This window comes from Mesoplodon densirostris, chromosome 13, assembly GCF_025265405.1.
Source record: "Mesoplodon densirostris isolate mMesDen1 chromosome 13, mMesDen1 primary haplotype, whole genome shotgun sequence".
Taxonomy (NCBI): Eukaryota; Metazoa; Chordata; class Mammalia; order Artiodactyla; family Ziphiidae; genus Mesoplodon; species Mesoplodon densirostris.
In genome coordinates this window covers 83,880,172-83,894,279 of record NC_082673.1, presented here as the reverse complement: position 1 = coordinate 83,894,279, position 14,108 = coordinate 83,880,172, and positions in this window count along the sequence as shown.

Below are 14,108 nucleotides of genomic sequence, written 5' to 3'. Positions count from 1 at the left end.
CATGTCCCCTGCATTGGGAGGCAGATTCTTAACCACAGCACCACCAAGGAAGTACAGTGCTCAAAGGTATTTGCCAGCAAATTTACAGTTTATAGGAAATAACTGGAAGGTTATTTACTTCTCCCAAAAGCTGATTCCCAAAAGGTCATAATGATGCACATTGATGCTCTCGTTGCTTAGTTTTCTTTCTCACTAAATATTTATATCAGTAATGTGCCCTTCTTGTTTCATTTCTTTCCATTCTATTTCTACCATTGCCTAATAGTGACTTAGGGCTCTCTGGTTCTTATGAGGCATCAAAAGTACAGACTTTGGACTTGGAAAACGTGGGTCTGAATACTGCCTTCCCCCTTACCTGGACTTTTGACATCTTTGGGCTCTCTGGACTTAATTTTCCTCAATTTCAAAATCAAGAGACATTCCTGTGTTGTAACATTCTATGAGTCTCCTCAAGGCAGTAGTTCTCAAACTTCACTGAACTTTGGAATCACCAAGGGAGCTTTTAAAAATACCCATGCCTGGGGCTTCCCTGGTGGTGCAGTGGTTGAGGGTCCGCCTGCCAATGCAGGGGACACGGGTTCGTGCCCCGGTCCGGGAAGATCCCACATGCCGCAGAGCGGCTGGGCCCGTGAGCCATGGCCACTGAGCCTGCACGTCCAGAGCCTGTGCTCTGCAATGGGAGAGGCCACAACAGTGAGAGGCCCAGGTACCACAAAAAAAAAAAAAAAAAAAAAGTACCCATGCCCGGTTCCCACTCCCTAGATTCTGATGTAGTTTGGTCTGCAGTGTGGCCTGGGTGTGGACCTAATTTAAAAGCTCTCCAGATTTTTCTGTGTGTAACCAAAGTGGAGCCCCATTCTCTTAGAAAAGACTTGAAGTATGATGAGGCTCTAATCATACATGTCATACATCTCATCAGGCCATTTCTGTTGCCATTTAAGCTCATGCATTTGAGATCACTGCACTCTGAATGCCAGAGTAATTTTCTCGCTATCGTCCTAGCCGAAGTCGTTGGAAACACACGAGAACAACAGAAAAGGATGAGCCTCTAATCCAGAAGGTCATTCCTAACCCCTCTCTGTGCCAACTAGGACAGCACGCAAGGCACACGCTCCTGATCATCCCACGAGCCAAATGTCACAGTCATCTGTGCATTATAAAGAGAATTGCAAATGGATAGGGAGCAAAATCCTGAGATAATAAGGTTAAGAGTTCTTGATTAGGTCAGACAAAATAGCTGGAAACTTTTCCTTAGAAACACTATCATTTTAAACAATTAGAAGAAAACATTATCTCTCATTGTTATTTACTAAAATGCTAGCTAGCTTTAGCATTTAACACAGGGTGTAGTGGAGCTGCTAAAAGGAGAGAGAGGAGAAAGCTCCTTAAACACAAGGGCATTCCTGGCAGTGAGATCCTTTACAAGACTTTTAATGACAAATGGAATCACATCTTATGTATTGGGGTATTCCCTCTACATGGAGCATATTAGGTGCTTAATAAACATTTGGGAAGAGAGGGAGAAAGAGAGAAACAGAGAGGGAAGAAAGGGGGAGCATAAACATGAAGGACATAAAGATAAGAGGCAAGCATAGATAAATCAAAGTACATGATTCTTTTCCCATATAGGTTATTACAAAATATTGAGTAAAGTTCCCTGTGCTGTACTGTAGGTCCTTGTTGCTTATCTATTTTATAGATAGTGGTGTGTGTAAGCTAATCCCAAACTCCCAATTTGTCCCCCGCCTTCCACGTTTTCCCTCTGGTAACCATAAGTTTGTTTTCGAAATCTGTGAGTCTGTTTCTGTTTTGTAAATAAGTTCATTTTTATCATTTTAAAAATTAGATTCCACATATGAGGCTGTATTAGAAGAGGCTGTTTGTGGTGTATTGGGAAAATGTCCTCAATTTCTTCCCCTGGCTGTGTGCACACTCTTGCAGTTGACTTTGGGACTCTCTTTCTCCAGTCCTAATTCTGGACTGGCCTTGCAACTTGCTTTGGCCAATGGGACGACAACAAACATTGTGCAAGCAGAGACTTAGAAAATGTGAGGAAGCCTGGGCTCCATTGGAGAAGAGAGGCCCCAATCATCCCAACCATCCTAGACGAGGCCATCATAAGTCAGCCAGCCACAACTGACCCACCAGCTCCACAAAGATTCAACAGTGAATCTAGCCAAGACCAGCATAAGAACCACCCAGCTGAGAACAGCCCAAACTGTCAATGCACAGTGGCAGGAGCTAAATAACTTGTTGTTACTTTAAGCCACCAAATTTGAGGGTGGTTAGTTATGAACCCCATAATCCTGATTAATATAGCTAACTATAATATAATATAACTAACTAATCCCTGTTGTATAAAATTAATCACGGGGGGTATAATTTATCAAGATCTCAGTATGTGCCAAGTACTGTACTGAGTACCTTACCTCCATTTTCTGACAAAATGCTCACAGAACCTTTGAGTAGATAAGTATGAGTATCCCATTGATTTAATAGAGGAAACTGAAGCTTGGAGAGATTAAATAGGTCTCAAAGGTCATATGTAAGTAATGGCCCTGGAATTTGAACTCAGGTCTGTGCATCTCCAAACCTAAGCTCTTAACTACAGAAGATATAGAGTCAGCTGAAGAGCAAATCAGAGCCCAGTAGGAGATGCATATTTAGACTCTGTGGAGTTAGAGACAATGATGATCTCTCTTCCAGTTTGTTTTGCAGAAAAAATTGTCAAGCCCTCCGGGGGAAGAATTGTGTGTTCCATCTGTTTCAATTACCTTAAAGGAAGCCAAGAGGTTTTGTACTGATTCTCTTTTTGTAGGATGGAAGCTGAATGACAGTCACCATGTAGTTTCCTCTCACTTGAGAAGAAGATAGAATTAAGAAATTGTGATGATTGGCTATTGTTTTCAAATAAGTTCTACGTATGTCAGTGTCCATCTTTCTCAGAAAAATGTTTTTTAAAATATTGCATCCAATAGGACATGCAGTGCTTATAGAGTTCCTATGAGAAATTTTCATCCATAAATTGTGCCATCATGGTCTTTAATATAGCTAGAGAGGAAGGGAGGGAGAGAGAGAAGGGGAGAGGGAGAGGGAGAGAGAGGGGGAGAGGGAGAGGGAGAGGGAGAGAGAAATCGCACACGCAGGAGAGAGCTGCCTCTTAAATTTGCCTCAAATAAGGTAATAGCATTATGGTTAGATAATCACTGCTAATCATATTTACCTTGAATCATGAATGTAGGGGGAGAGAGCAGGGAGGTTAGTGGTTAGAAATAAAGCCAGTATATTTTATGCCTTTGAAGGAGAAACCCAGTTACAGACAAACCCTACTGTATCTAATGAAATGAGGGAAGGGAGTGGGAGATCTGCTTGGAAACATTAAAAAAAAACCTCACAAGCAGGTGGCTGAAACCAGTGTCAGTAATATCAGTAATTCCAAATGTAGTGAGTATGAGATTGTTTTTACTAGAGTATAAAGGAGCAATATTGTGGATAACACTTTGAATGGTCTGTAGGTCTCTTTGTATCTTGGATTTTCAACTCCAACGTTTGTTTCAAAAGAACAAGAATTAGACCTAACCCAGCATTTTAGGTTCTGGACCCCTATCTCGTTCCCTCCCTTTCCCCAACCATTAGGGACTTCTTCCAGATAAGTCACTATTCTGTCAAACATTTGAAGCATGTCCTGAATTCTCTTGGCCCCAGTTTTGGGTTCACCCAGCAATCTTTTATAAAAAAATTTTACTTAGTTGATTTACAATGTTTTGTTAGTTTCAGGTGTATAGCACACTGATTCCGTTATACATATACATATATTTATTCTTTTTCAGATTCTTTTCCCATAGAGGTTATTAAAGAATATTGAGTAAAGTTCTGTGTGCTATACAGTAGGTCCTTGTTGGTTATCTGTTTTATATATAGTAGTGTGTGTAAATTAATCCCAAGCTCCTAATTTGTCCCCCTCTTCCATGTTTCCCCTTTGGTAACCATAAGTTTATTTTTGAAATCTGTGAACCTGCTTCTGTTTTGTAAATAAATCCATTTATATCATTTTTAAAATTAGATTCCACATATGAGTAATAGCATATGATTTTTGTCTTTCTCTGTCTGACTTACTTCACTTAGTATGATAATCCCTAGGTCCATCCATGTTGCTACAAATGGCATTATTTCATTCTTTTTTTATGGGGCTAAGTAATATTCCATTGTATATATGTACCACATCTTCTCTACCCATTCCCCTGTCATTGGACACTTAGGTTGCTTCCATGTCTTGGCTATTGTAAATAGTGCTGCAATGAACACTGGAGTGCATGTATCTTTTTGAATTATGGTTTTCCCTGGATATATGCCCATCGCCAATTGATGATGATAGCAATGTGGTAAGGTAGACAGTAAATAAGTACATGAACAAATATGTCATTACAAATTATTATAAGTACTATAAAGCAAATTAATAGGGTTCTGGTGATAAAGAGAAATAAGAGTAGAGGGGAGATTTACTTATTAGATAGAGGGGTCAGAGAAGACCTCTCCATTGGTTTGCCAAAGTCCAGGCACTAAGTGTGGTCCATTGCAGAGGCAGACGCTAAAGGGATGCATTCTTAATAGAGAAGTTAACGACAGTAATAAAACCAATTAAAAGTGTGTCTGGGGCTTTCCTGGTGGCGCAGTAGTTGAGAGTCTGCCTGCCAATGCAGGGGACACAGGTTCATGCCCCGGTCCGGGAAGATCCCACGTGCCGTGGAGCAGCTAGGCCCGTGAGCCACGGCTGCTGGGTCTGTGCGTCCGGAGCCTGTGCTCCGCAATGGGAGAGGCCACAATAATGAGAGGCCCACGTACCACAAAAAAAAAAAAAAAAAGTGTGTCTGCTTTTTATTTTCACCACGTGCTGGCCATTGTAAACAATGTCAGTGATAAAATAACCTGAAAAAGTCTTCCGTTGGTCTAAGTTATACTCAATTTCTGGGGTTACTGTGAGTTCTAATAATTTACATGTAATGTAATTTGTATTATTTATCCTTTAACACACATAATATTCTCTGTGAAAGTCACTTTGAAGAACTCCCAATCATAAAATCGAGCCTCGACGCACGTGGACACAGCTGTTTTAAAATTTTAAAAATGCAGAACCACTCTGAACCACTCTGAACTCACTGTCAGAAGAAAGTGGTTCTAAATTGTTCCAGCTCTCTTCTGGTTCAATTCCTGTCTGCAAGTTCTGTGGCACAACGTAACCCTGCAATTAAATAGTAGAATTGAAATAAACAATGATAGTGTTGTGGTTACCAAAACTGAGAAACAGAACTTTAACTACTTCAATTCTATGGGACAACTTGGAGTTTTTATTTGCTCAAATTTTAAAACAGTGAACTGTGAACATACATAATATTGCTTGGAAGTACAAATTTTAGTTCCTAAATGAACTGGTTTATGGGTTTCAAATGATACTTTAATTTGAAAAATGCTTTTTAAAATAATTGCTTTAAAAGTAAAAAATAAATCAATATTATATTTGATTTTTATTATGACATGGTTACTCAAAATATTTTCTATGTATAAAGGAAAAGTATTTTTTAGAAAGGGTCTGTTCCAGATGACAAACACACGAAGTACCACTGGGTCTTCTCAGAGATGGGCATCTGGCCAATAACAGCCTACCTGTGGGCAGTCCAACACCTCCATCCAGAGAGGAACCCTGGGAACATTGTATCCTGGATCAGTGCATCTCTTCATCCAGAAGTTTAACCATAGATACTGGGAAAGAGCCAAAAGCTAGTTACTCAAGCAGGAATGAACCGCCTGTGTGAGGTGTTCTGGGAAGGTAAGGAAAGGGTCATGTAGTAAAGCTGAGAGCCGAGCAGCATTGTCCTCAACCCTGTCAGCTTTGCAGTGGTTATGACAAGGAGCCCTGAACCCCCTTGTCCAGGAGTCAAGGTACTCGCGTTGTTGGTCCTCATCTTACAAAGAGGAAGGCGAGCTTCAGGAGGACAAGGGTGAGGGCTTCCAAGGCCAGCTTCTCTTTTCATGTGAAGTTTTCCCTCCGACTGTTAACCTCAGAGGATTTGGGATTTGCTTTTTTAAGGAAGAAGGCAAACTTACTGATTTATAGAGGTCTCCAGTGGGGAAAGGAGTAGGTCTTTCTTTGAGTTGGGTGATTAGGGAACGATCACTAGTAACAACAGAGAGAGCATTTTTGACTGAGAAGTTTATAAATAGATGAAGAACAAATTAGATGGGGAGGAAACAAGGCTACAGGAATAGATGAAACAAAATGAAGAGGGCTCTACTCTCCCAAAGAAGGGATTTGTTAGCCAAAGGAAACCCCAGTGATTCATGAAATATGGCAAATGGAGTTCCCTTTTTGCTATTAAACTTAGTTTCAAACTAATTGTCCAAAACCACAGTGAAGTTTACACTCTTTTAAATGGCATCTGAAAGGGAAAGCTTGGTGGAATGCAGAAGTCTGAACATAAGGGACCATCAGATGACTCAGATAAACAAACACAGCATGAAGAATGAGCTTGCGGGAGGGGGGAAAGCGGGTGGGGAAGGGAGAGAAAAATCACATCGATTTCTGTTGATACGACTGTTCATTCACCATGGTGGCAAAATATAACTAAGCGGTTTCCATAGTTTAGACATTTAATAAGTCACTTTTTAGGGACTTCCCTGGTGGTCCAGTGGTAAAGAATCTGCCTTCCAATGCAGGGGATGCGGGTTCGATCCTGGTCAGGCAACTAAGATCCCACGTGCTGTGGGGCAACTAAGCCCGCGTGCCACAACTACTGAGCCTGCGAGCCACAACTAGAACCCACGTGCCACAACTAGAGAGAAGCCCAAGCAGACTGCGCACTGTAACGAAAAAAGATCCCGCATGCCTCAACCAAGACCCGATGCAGCCAAAAAAAAAAAAAAAAAAAAAAAGTCAGTTTTTAAATTACCTAATTTATATGCAAATCTCTTAAGAATAGTTTCCCCCCATGGTTATTTATTCTAATATTCAATACAATTTTCTTACCACAACCTGACCTGCGTTACTTGTTTTATAACTGTGCCCACAGTAAAATAAAGCACATCTTTCCAGTCATATTAAGACGTATTTTATTAACTAATTTGGTATAATTTCCCATAAACCAAATACAGTTTCCAAATGCTATTATAATGATTCAAAGTAGTGAAAATAATTTTGATTGCATTAACCAAAAATCTTTGCAGATTTCAATGATTCTAGTTGTAGAGTAAAGTACAATCTGTCTGGTGGAAAAGATAGGTTTTTAAAAGACATATTTACCAATTCTAAAGAATCTAAAAGATGCAGAAAAGCATAAAGAATAAAATGCCAGTGAATCTCATTCACCTCACTCTTACTCAGAAATAACATTTTGCTTTAGTGTTTGGAGAAAATAGTGTCAAGGCCTCTGAGGAATATAAATGTGGAAAAGACAAGAGAATCAGTCTCAAATGTATTTTCATTATTTGATGAATATTTCTCTCTGTAGACTGTAAGTTCTCTGTAGGCAGGGACCATATCTACATTTGTTCTCTACTGGTATCTAATAGCACAGCATTTAATTCAGCGTCTGGTACATGGTAAGAGTTCAATGATATTTATCAGTCAGGGCTCAAAGTTTCAATGAACAGAAACTAATTCTGACTGATTTAAGCAAAAATGAATTCATTAAAAGATAATTGAGTAACTCTCAGAATAGTTAGGAAAGCCTGAGGTTTCAGCTCAGAGTTTACAGCCAGGAACAGAATCCAAATCATAGGAAACTAGCCTGACGTATCACTGGACTGCTGCTGGCAATACTGGTCACTATTGTCCTTGGCACTACTTTGGCCATTGCTGTTTTCGTCTCTGGTGTCACCGCCCATCCCAAGCACAGATTCAGTGAGGTTCTGCCCTATTTTCTTTTTTCATTGCTACCTTCCAATTCAAAGTTTCATGCAGGTGTACCTGGTGGGAAAGGTGGAGGTCGGGTACCCAGCTTCAAGAAAAGGTGGGCAAACAAATTGATGACATTTTCAGATTCCAACAGGAGAAGTGTTTTGCCTTACCAGGGATGGACTTGCCACACATAGGAAGGGGGTTAGTTGCTGGGCAACCAAAAATCATGGTAAATGTTCACCATTTGGCTGTTCTACATCAAAATGTCTGTTTTGTTTTTCCCACATTTATAGTATCAACACACACACACTCACACACACACACACACATACACATACACACACTAAACCAGTCAACAAAACCTCACCTAATAATAATATAATGCAAATAGCCTTCATAAAATCAAAAATATTTTTCATCTCCTCCCTCAAAGAAACCAACACGAAGTCATTTTTTTTTTTAAAGTCATTTCTGTTACCAGCTCCAGGTCTGGGGTGTCTATTTTCCATTCTTCTTCTCGTCCAGCCACCATCCCATCTCAATCTTCTGTATTCTAGGAAAATAAATTGTGACATTAACTACCATCAGCACATCTTATAAAACATAGCAGGACAGCGAAGAAAGAAGAAAATTAGCCAAGACGTTTGTGTACGTGCAAGGCAAGGAGGAAGAAAATGCCAGGAGATGCTGAGCACTAATTACCGTAATTGTTCATAAGGCTACAGTTGGTATTTGTGAATTTGACTTCTATTCGTTTCCTGTTGCCTTTAACTTCAGCCAGCTCCTTGGCCTCTTGAGGACCTCTAACTGGTTGGGTGACCCATATTTTCATCCCTGTGGAGTAGGGTCCTTTGTGTTCCACCTGCATGGGCTTGCTGTTATCATCCACTAACTTTTATCACTTGACAAGGCGGGAATACTAAAAGCCATCACAGGAGACCACCTGCGATCCAGACATAGCCTTCCAGGTCCCCAGCTTCCCTAGCTAGTCAGAATTCACCATCTCAGACAACAACTTACCCCTCACTTTCCCATGTTCCTCTAACAGAGGCACCTGAATGCACAGGCAGTGGCTCAGCTCCCCATTCAAAGAAATCGTGCTGTGTCTCCTAAAGGAAACGTTCTTCTCTGGGACACAGCATTTTCTAAACCATTAAAGTCCAGAGCTGTGGGCATGGAATGCAATGTATTTTGGCTACTAAAGAAACACCCAATGAATTACTGTCTGGCTCAGAGCATATACTACATTTTATATGCATAAGCATTTTATATGCATATGCATTTTATATGCAACTCAGCCTTGCAAGGCAGTCCAACTGGCATCAACACTGAGTTTTCACGAAGCCTTCTCACTCTTCTAGATGGCCAAGAATTCTCAGGTGATGGGGTATGTGATAAGAGCAGTGAATCCCATGGGCTTAAACTCCTTTCTTCTCTCACTGTAAAAAAAGAAAAGGCTTTTGTTCAGAAACAATGTCGAATGTATTATATGACCATTGTTGATAAATAAGTCGTTTAGAAGTTCTACGGATCTGCTGGCAGAAGCTTTGTGGTCAGAGTGGTCTTTTATTTTCAGATTCTGCAGTGAATCTCCAGAAGTAGCATTTCTGGAGTGGAGAGGGCCTTCTTGCTGCAGGGGAGGGTGGCAAAGGACGTGTCCAGGATTTCAGATTCCAGAGTGGGATGCAGCTTTTGCCTCCTATGTGGAGAGGTCAAATGCTAGATGGGCAAAGACTGAAGATTGTCCTCTATAGAATGAGGACTTTAAAATTTTAAAGTGGCAGAGAAATAAAGGAGTTTAGAATGGAAAGGTGATGTCCAGATAATTTGTGAATCCTCCCCACCTCCCGCCCCCCAGGTTTCCTCTCCCCTTGCCCCTCAAGCTCTCTTTATACCGGAAGTTGTATGAACTACTTAACAGGGCTGGGTACAAGCAAGGAATAATTGTAACCATTTTTGCAAATAATCTACCATCCAGGCTTACTCATCTAGACCCAGTTGAAGTTGGAAGCCTGCAACTCTCCCTTGTTGGGGAAGGTTCCTTTCCCACAGGACAGAGTCAGAGCAAGACATATGCTTTCTGTAGGCACACCAGCAAGGAGGGGAAAAGGACTGACAAAAGGGCCGGGCTGTGCCTTTCCAACTCTTTCTGCCAAATTCACCCAAGCTCTCTCTTGCCTTGGGAAGAGGAAGTGAAAGATGGGAGAATCCAGGTGTATCACTGTGAAGGCGCTCCCTTCACTTGGCAGAAAACAACAGGTGTTGAGCAGAAATGTTCCCCCTTTCATAATAATGGTAAGTCTAATTTCTCTCTCTCTCTCTTTTTTTTTTTTTTTTTTTTTTTTGGTTACGCGGGCCTCTTACTGTCGTGGCCTCTCCCGTTGTGGAGCACAGGCTCTGGACGCGCAGGCTCAGCGACCATGGCTCACGGGCCCAGCCGCTCCACAGCATGTGGGATCTTCCCAGACCGGGGCACGAACCTGCGTCCCCTGCATCGGCAGGCGGACTCTCAACCACTGTGCCACCAGGGGATCCCTAATTTTTCTCTTTTGAATGTACAGCCTAAAACTACCCAGAGGATGATGTGCCATTTATCCCATGACTTTCTCTAAGCAAGTTCTTTCACACCTGAAAACAGAATTCAAATTCACCTCAGCAAGAGTTAATTGATTCTTCCTCTTCCAGGCAGAAAGAACAGCAGGAAAAAGGGTGCTTCTGCACAGAGATCATGGGGGAGTTGTAAGTTATTCAGGATTGCTGAAAAGAAGAACACAAAGGCAGGGCGAGGGGCAAAGTTGAGGTAAGGAGTGTGTGTTGTATTCAGTAGTGCGAGAGAGGTCATTTCAGAAGCGTGCAGGGTGGGCAGGGGACACACATGAGAGAAGAGGGCTGTGGGGACCGTGACCAATTGGAGGCCAGACCCCTTGCCCAGAAGGGCAGCTGTTACTCAGCTCCAGCCAACTGCTGCCATATGGAATCCGAGAGCAAAGGTGCCGGATTTTCCTATTTTTCATGAGAAGCTAGAAATACAAATTCCTGTGAACCTTCCCAATTTTTAAATGTGGCCATCTCATTTCCTTTTGAATCACTGACTAAACATGTAGTGAGGTTAATTTGCCCCATGGCCACCAGGTTGAATCCCATGCTGGACCAAGGGACGTCCTGGTGAAATACTTTACACGGATTGTCGTATTTCTTCTTCACAGCATCCCTGTGAGGTAAGTACCGTTGTTACTCCCATTTGACAGAGGAGCAGCTGAGACTTGGCAATGCTAAGTAGTTTATCCTGTATCCTAGTCCTGGTACCTGGTAAGTGGAAGCCTTTCCAGACAACCCTTACCTCCCCTTTACCCACCAAAGACTATTTACCTGCCCCGATCTGTTCCACCATAGCCACCTGTCCTATCCTTCCACTGTCATAGTACCATAACCCACTGTACAGCAGGGACCTTTTAAATTAGCTGTCGCCTCTACTACTCTTAAGTTCTACAAGGCCAGGGACCATGTCTGCATCCCCTGTGCTTAGCAGCATCCTGGGCCCAAGATAAGCATTAAATATGTGATGTTGAATGAACAAGGTCTATTTCCTTAATTGTGGTGCATTTCAGTTCTCATGGCCTTTCTGTTTTGTATTCCCTCATGTGATGTTATTTCAAGGCCCTTCATCATCCTGGTCATCTTCCTCTCCCTTCTCTTTCTCTCCCTCCTGCACCCTCTCCTTTTCCTTCTTTTCTGCTTCTTTTTCCTCCTCTTCTTTCTCCTCTTCCTTTTTCTCTCGTAGTTCTATCTTACATTTTGCAATTCCCGTCTTAAAGCATAACGTCCCAAACAGAATGCATCACCCCTAGTATTACTCTGGACATGACAATATCCAAGGGGATGTTGATTGCACAGGGAGCCAGGCACAATGCTTAGGATGCTACTCACGTTCTTAAGTTTACTTACGTTTTTAGGGTTCCCAGCAACCTGGGGAGGTGCATGCTAATATTTTGTCTTTGTACAGGTGAAGTTGCTGAGACTGTGAATGAATTCTCCTTGACTTCACTCTCTCACTATACTTTCCAAATTGTTCAAGTACTTTTGACCCCCACTGTCATCAGGTCTTTATGCCAGGCTCTAAGGAAAACAGATGGAAGTCAGTGATTTCAGTGCATCAGATGTGAAGTGGTTGCCTGGAACAGAATTTGTCTTCTGGTTTCACTCACTACATCTCCTTTGTGACAATCCTTTCTCTGCAAATGGATGGCTTGCTCATCCCTGCCGAGTAAGGCTTTTACAAATGGATGGGGGAAAAGACAGGAAATGGATGCTGTGAGCCCACGTTTCCAGAGCCTCTCTGGCAAGGACTAATCATGTCAGAAAGGATCCAGAGCAACTAAGGAAGACACATTTAAGTTTCCAAAGTTCAGTTTAAATCGCAACTGAAAGGCACTTACCAATCCTGGAAAAAGCATGAAGGCAGTGTCTGGATGGCTTTTATCTTGAAACCTATGAGTCAGTAATCTGTCAGGAGTGTGGAGAAGTCAGAGACCTCATGTATCTGCAGACACATAATCCAGTCACTACTACACACACAGACTGATGCTCCAGAGAAATGGAACAATGGGTCCTTGCAGACAGCATTTTTTGTGCCTAATCATTTGCTTTCAGTCTTGACAATATGCTATGGATATTTGTGAGAAGTCCCTATGGCCAACAAATAGAGAGCTTTTAATCACACCATTAAAATGGGAAAAAAGCAGGCATAGAACCCAGAATGGTGTCTCCTGAAGTGAACAGAAGAGAGAAATGCCCAATGAACCAAGAGCAGAGCTCAGAAGTGGTTTTGGATAAATGAAAATCTTGGTATTCCCTAAACATAATTTTGTGTGTATTGGCTTTAAACTGTAGGGAAATTATCTGTGGAATGTGTAAACAAACAGAAGCAAATGCTTTTTAGAAGCAGTTGTTAGGTAAAATATTTAGTTCAATTTGACATGTATGGCATCCAATTTGTTGTTTTTATTTTATTTAAACCCCAATATGTCCAAAAAGCAATTTAAATGGGAAAATGTATTAGTATCTCCTCCGTGCGAAAAATAACACTAGTTGCAAGGAAAGGGGTTCAGAGATGCAATGGACCACCATCTTCTCAGATACTCCCACAGAAAGGAGAGAAGAGGTTATATGTAACAGTCAGAGCTTAGTTGCAAGAACAAAAGTTATTTGTTTGGGTTATCTCTTGCTACCCCAAACTTAGTGGCTTAAAACAATTTATTGTTATCTTTCATGGTTCTATGATTGAGTGGGCTCAGCCAGGAGGCTGTGGCTTGGAGTCTGTCACATGGTCATTGTCATTGTCTGGGCTGCAGTTATTTGTGGGCTTACTGGGCTGGAGGTCCAGGATGGCTCACTCCTGTGGTTGACACTTGATGCTGGCCGTCATCTGGGACCTCAGCGGAGACTGACGGAGTGTCTACTCTTGGGAAATATAATTAAAACCAAAATCTTCTCCCAACCTAGAAAACTGCTCCACAAAGGTAGTAGGGAAAGAAAAGAGTTTTATTATCGAATAAACATTAAACCAGAATGTGATGCACACATCAGACGCAATCTGCTAAGAGATTGCAAAGATAGAAAGAAATCTCACCCTTGTAGATAGCCAAGCAGGTACAGTTGAGTATACATATGTTCTCAAAATAAACAATAACTAGTTCTCAGGTAAGAGGACTTGATAGCACTGTTTGTCACGTATAGTTCATCCTAAGTTTACTTGGTAATTGAGGTGACCATCTGGGTTAGCCAACTGGCTTTATCCAGAGGAATAACAAACTTCTGATATCTTCATGATAGGAGATTGTCTTACAACTTGGAGGAAGTTTCAAGAAGAGGGGGGTGTGTTCAGAGCCTCACTTAAGTTAGATCCTACCCTCTCACAGAAACTGAGAGAGAGAGACAGAGACAGAGAGACACAGAGAGAGACAGAGAGATGCTATTTCTCTTGATGTTTATGTTTCAAAGAAATAGCTCCCAGGTCCTTGAGAAAGACATTCCTGGGTCATAAAGCTGACAAAAGGCCTATCTAATTTTCTAAAGTACATGCTCCTAGGAAAAGAAAGGATGAAGAGAAGTCTCTACTCTTATTTTCAACAGGGACAATTAAGCCTCTTCTTTTAAATTTGATTTATCGTTACTCTATATAGCTTCTCCATGTGGCTTAAGCTTCTCACAGCATGAC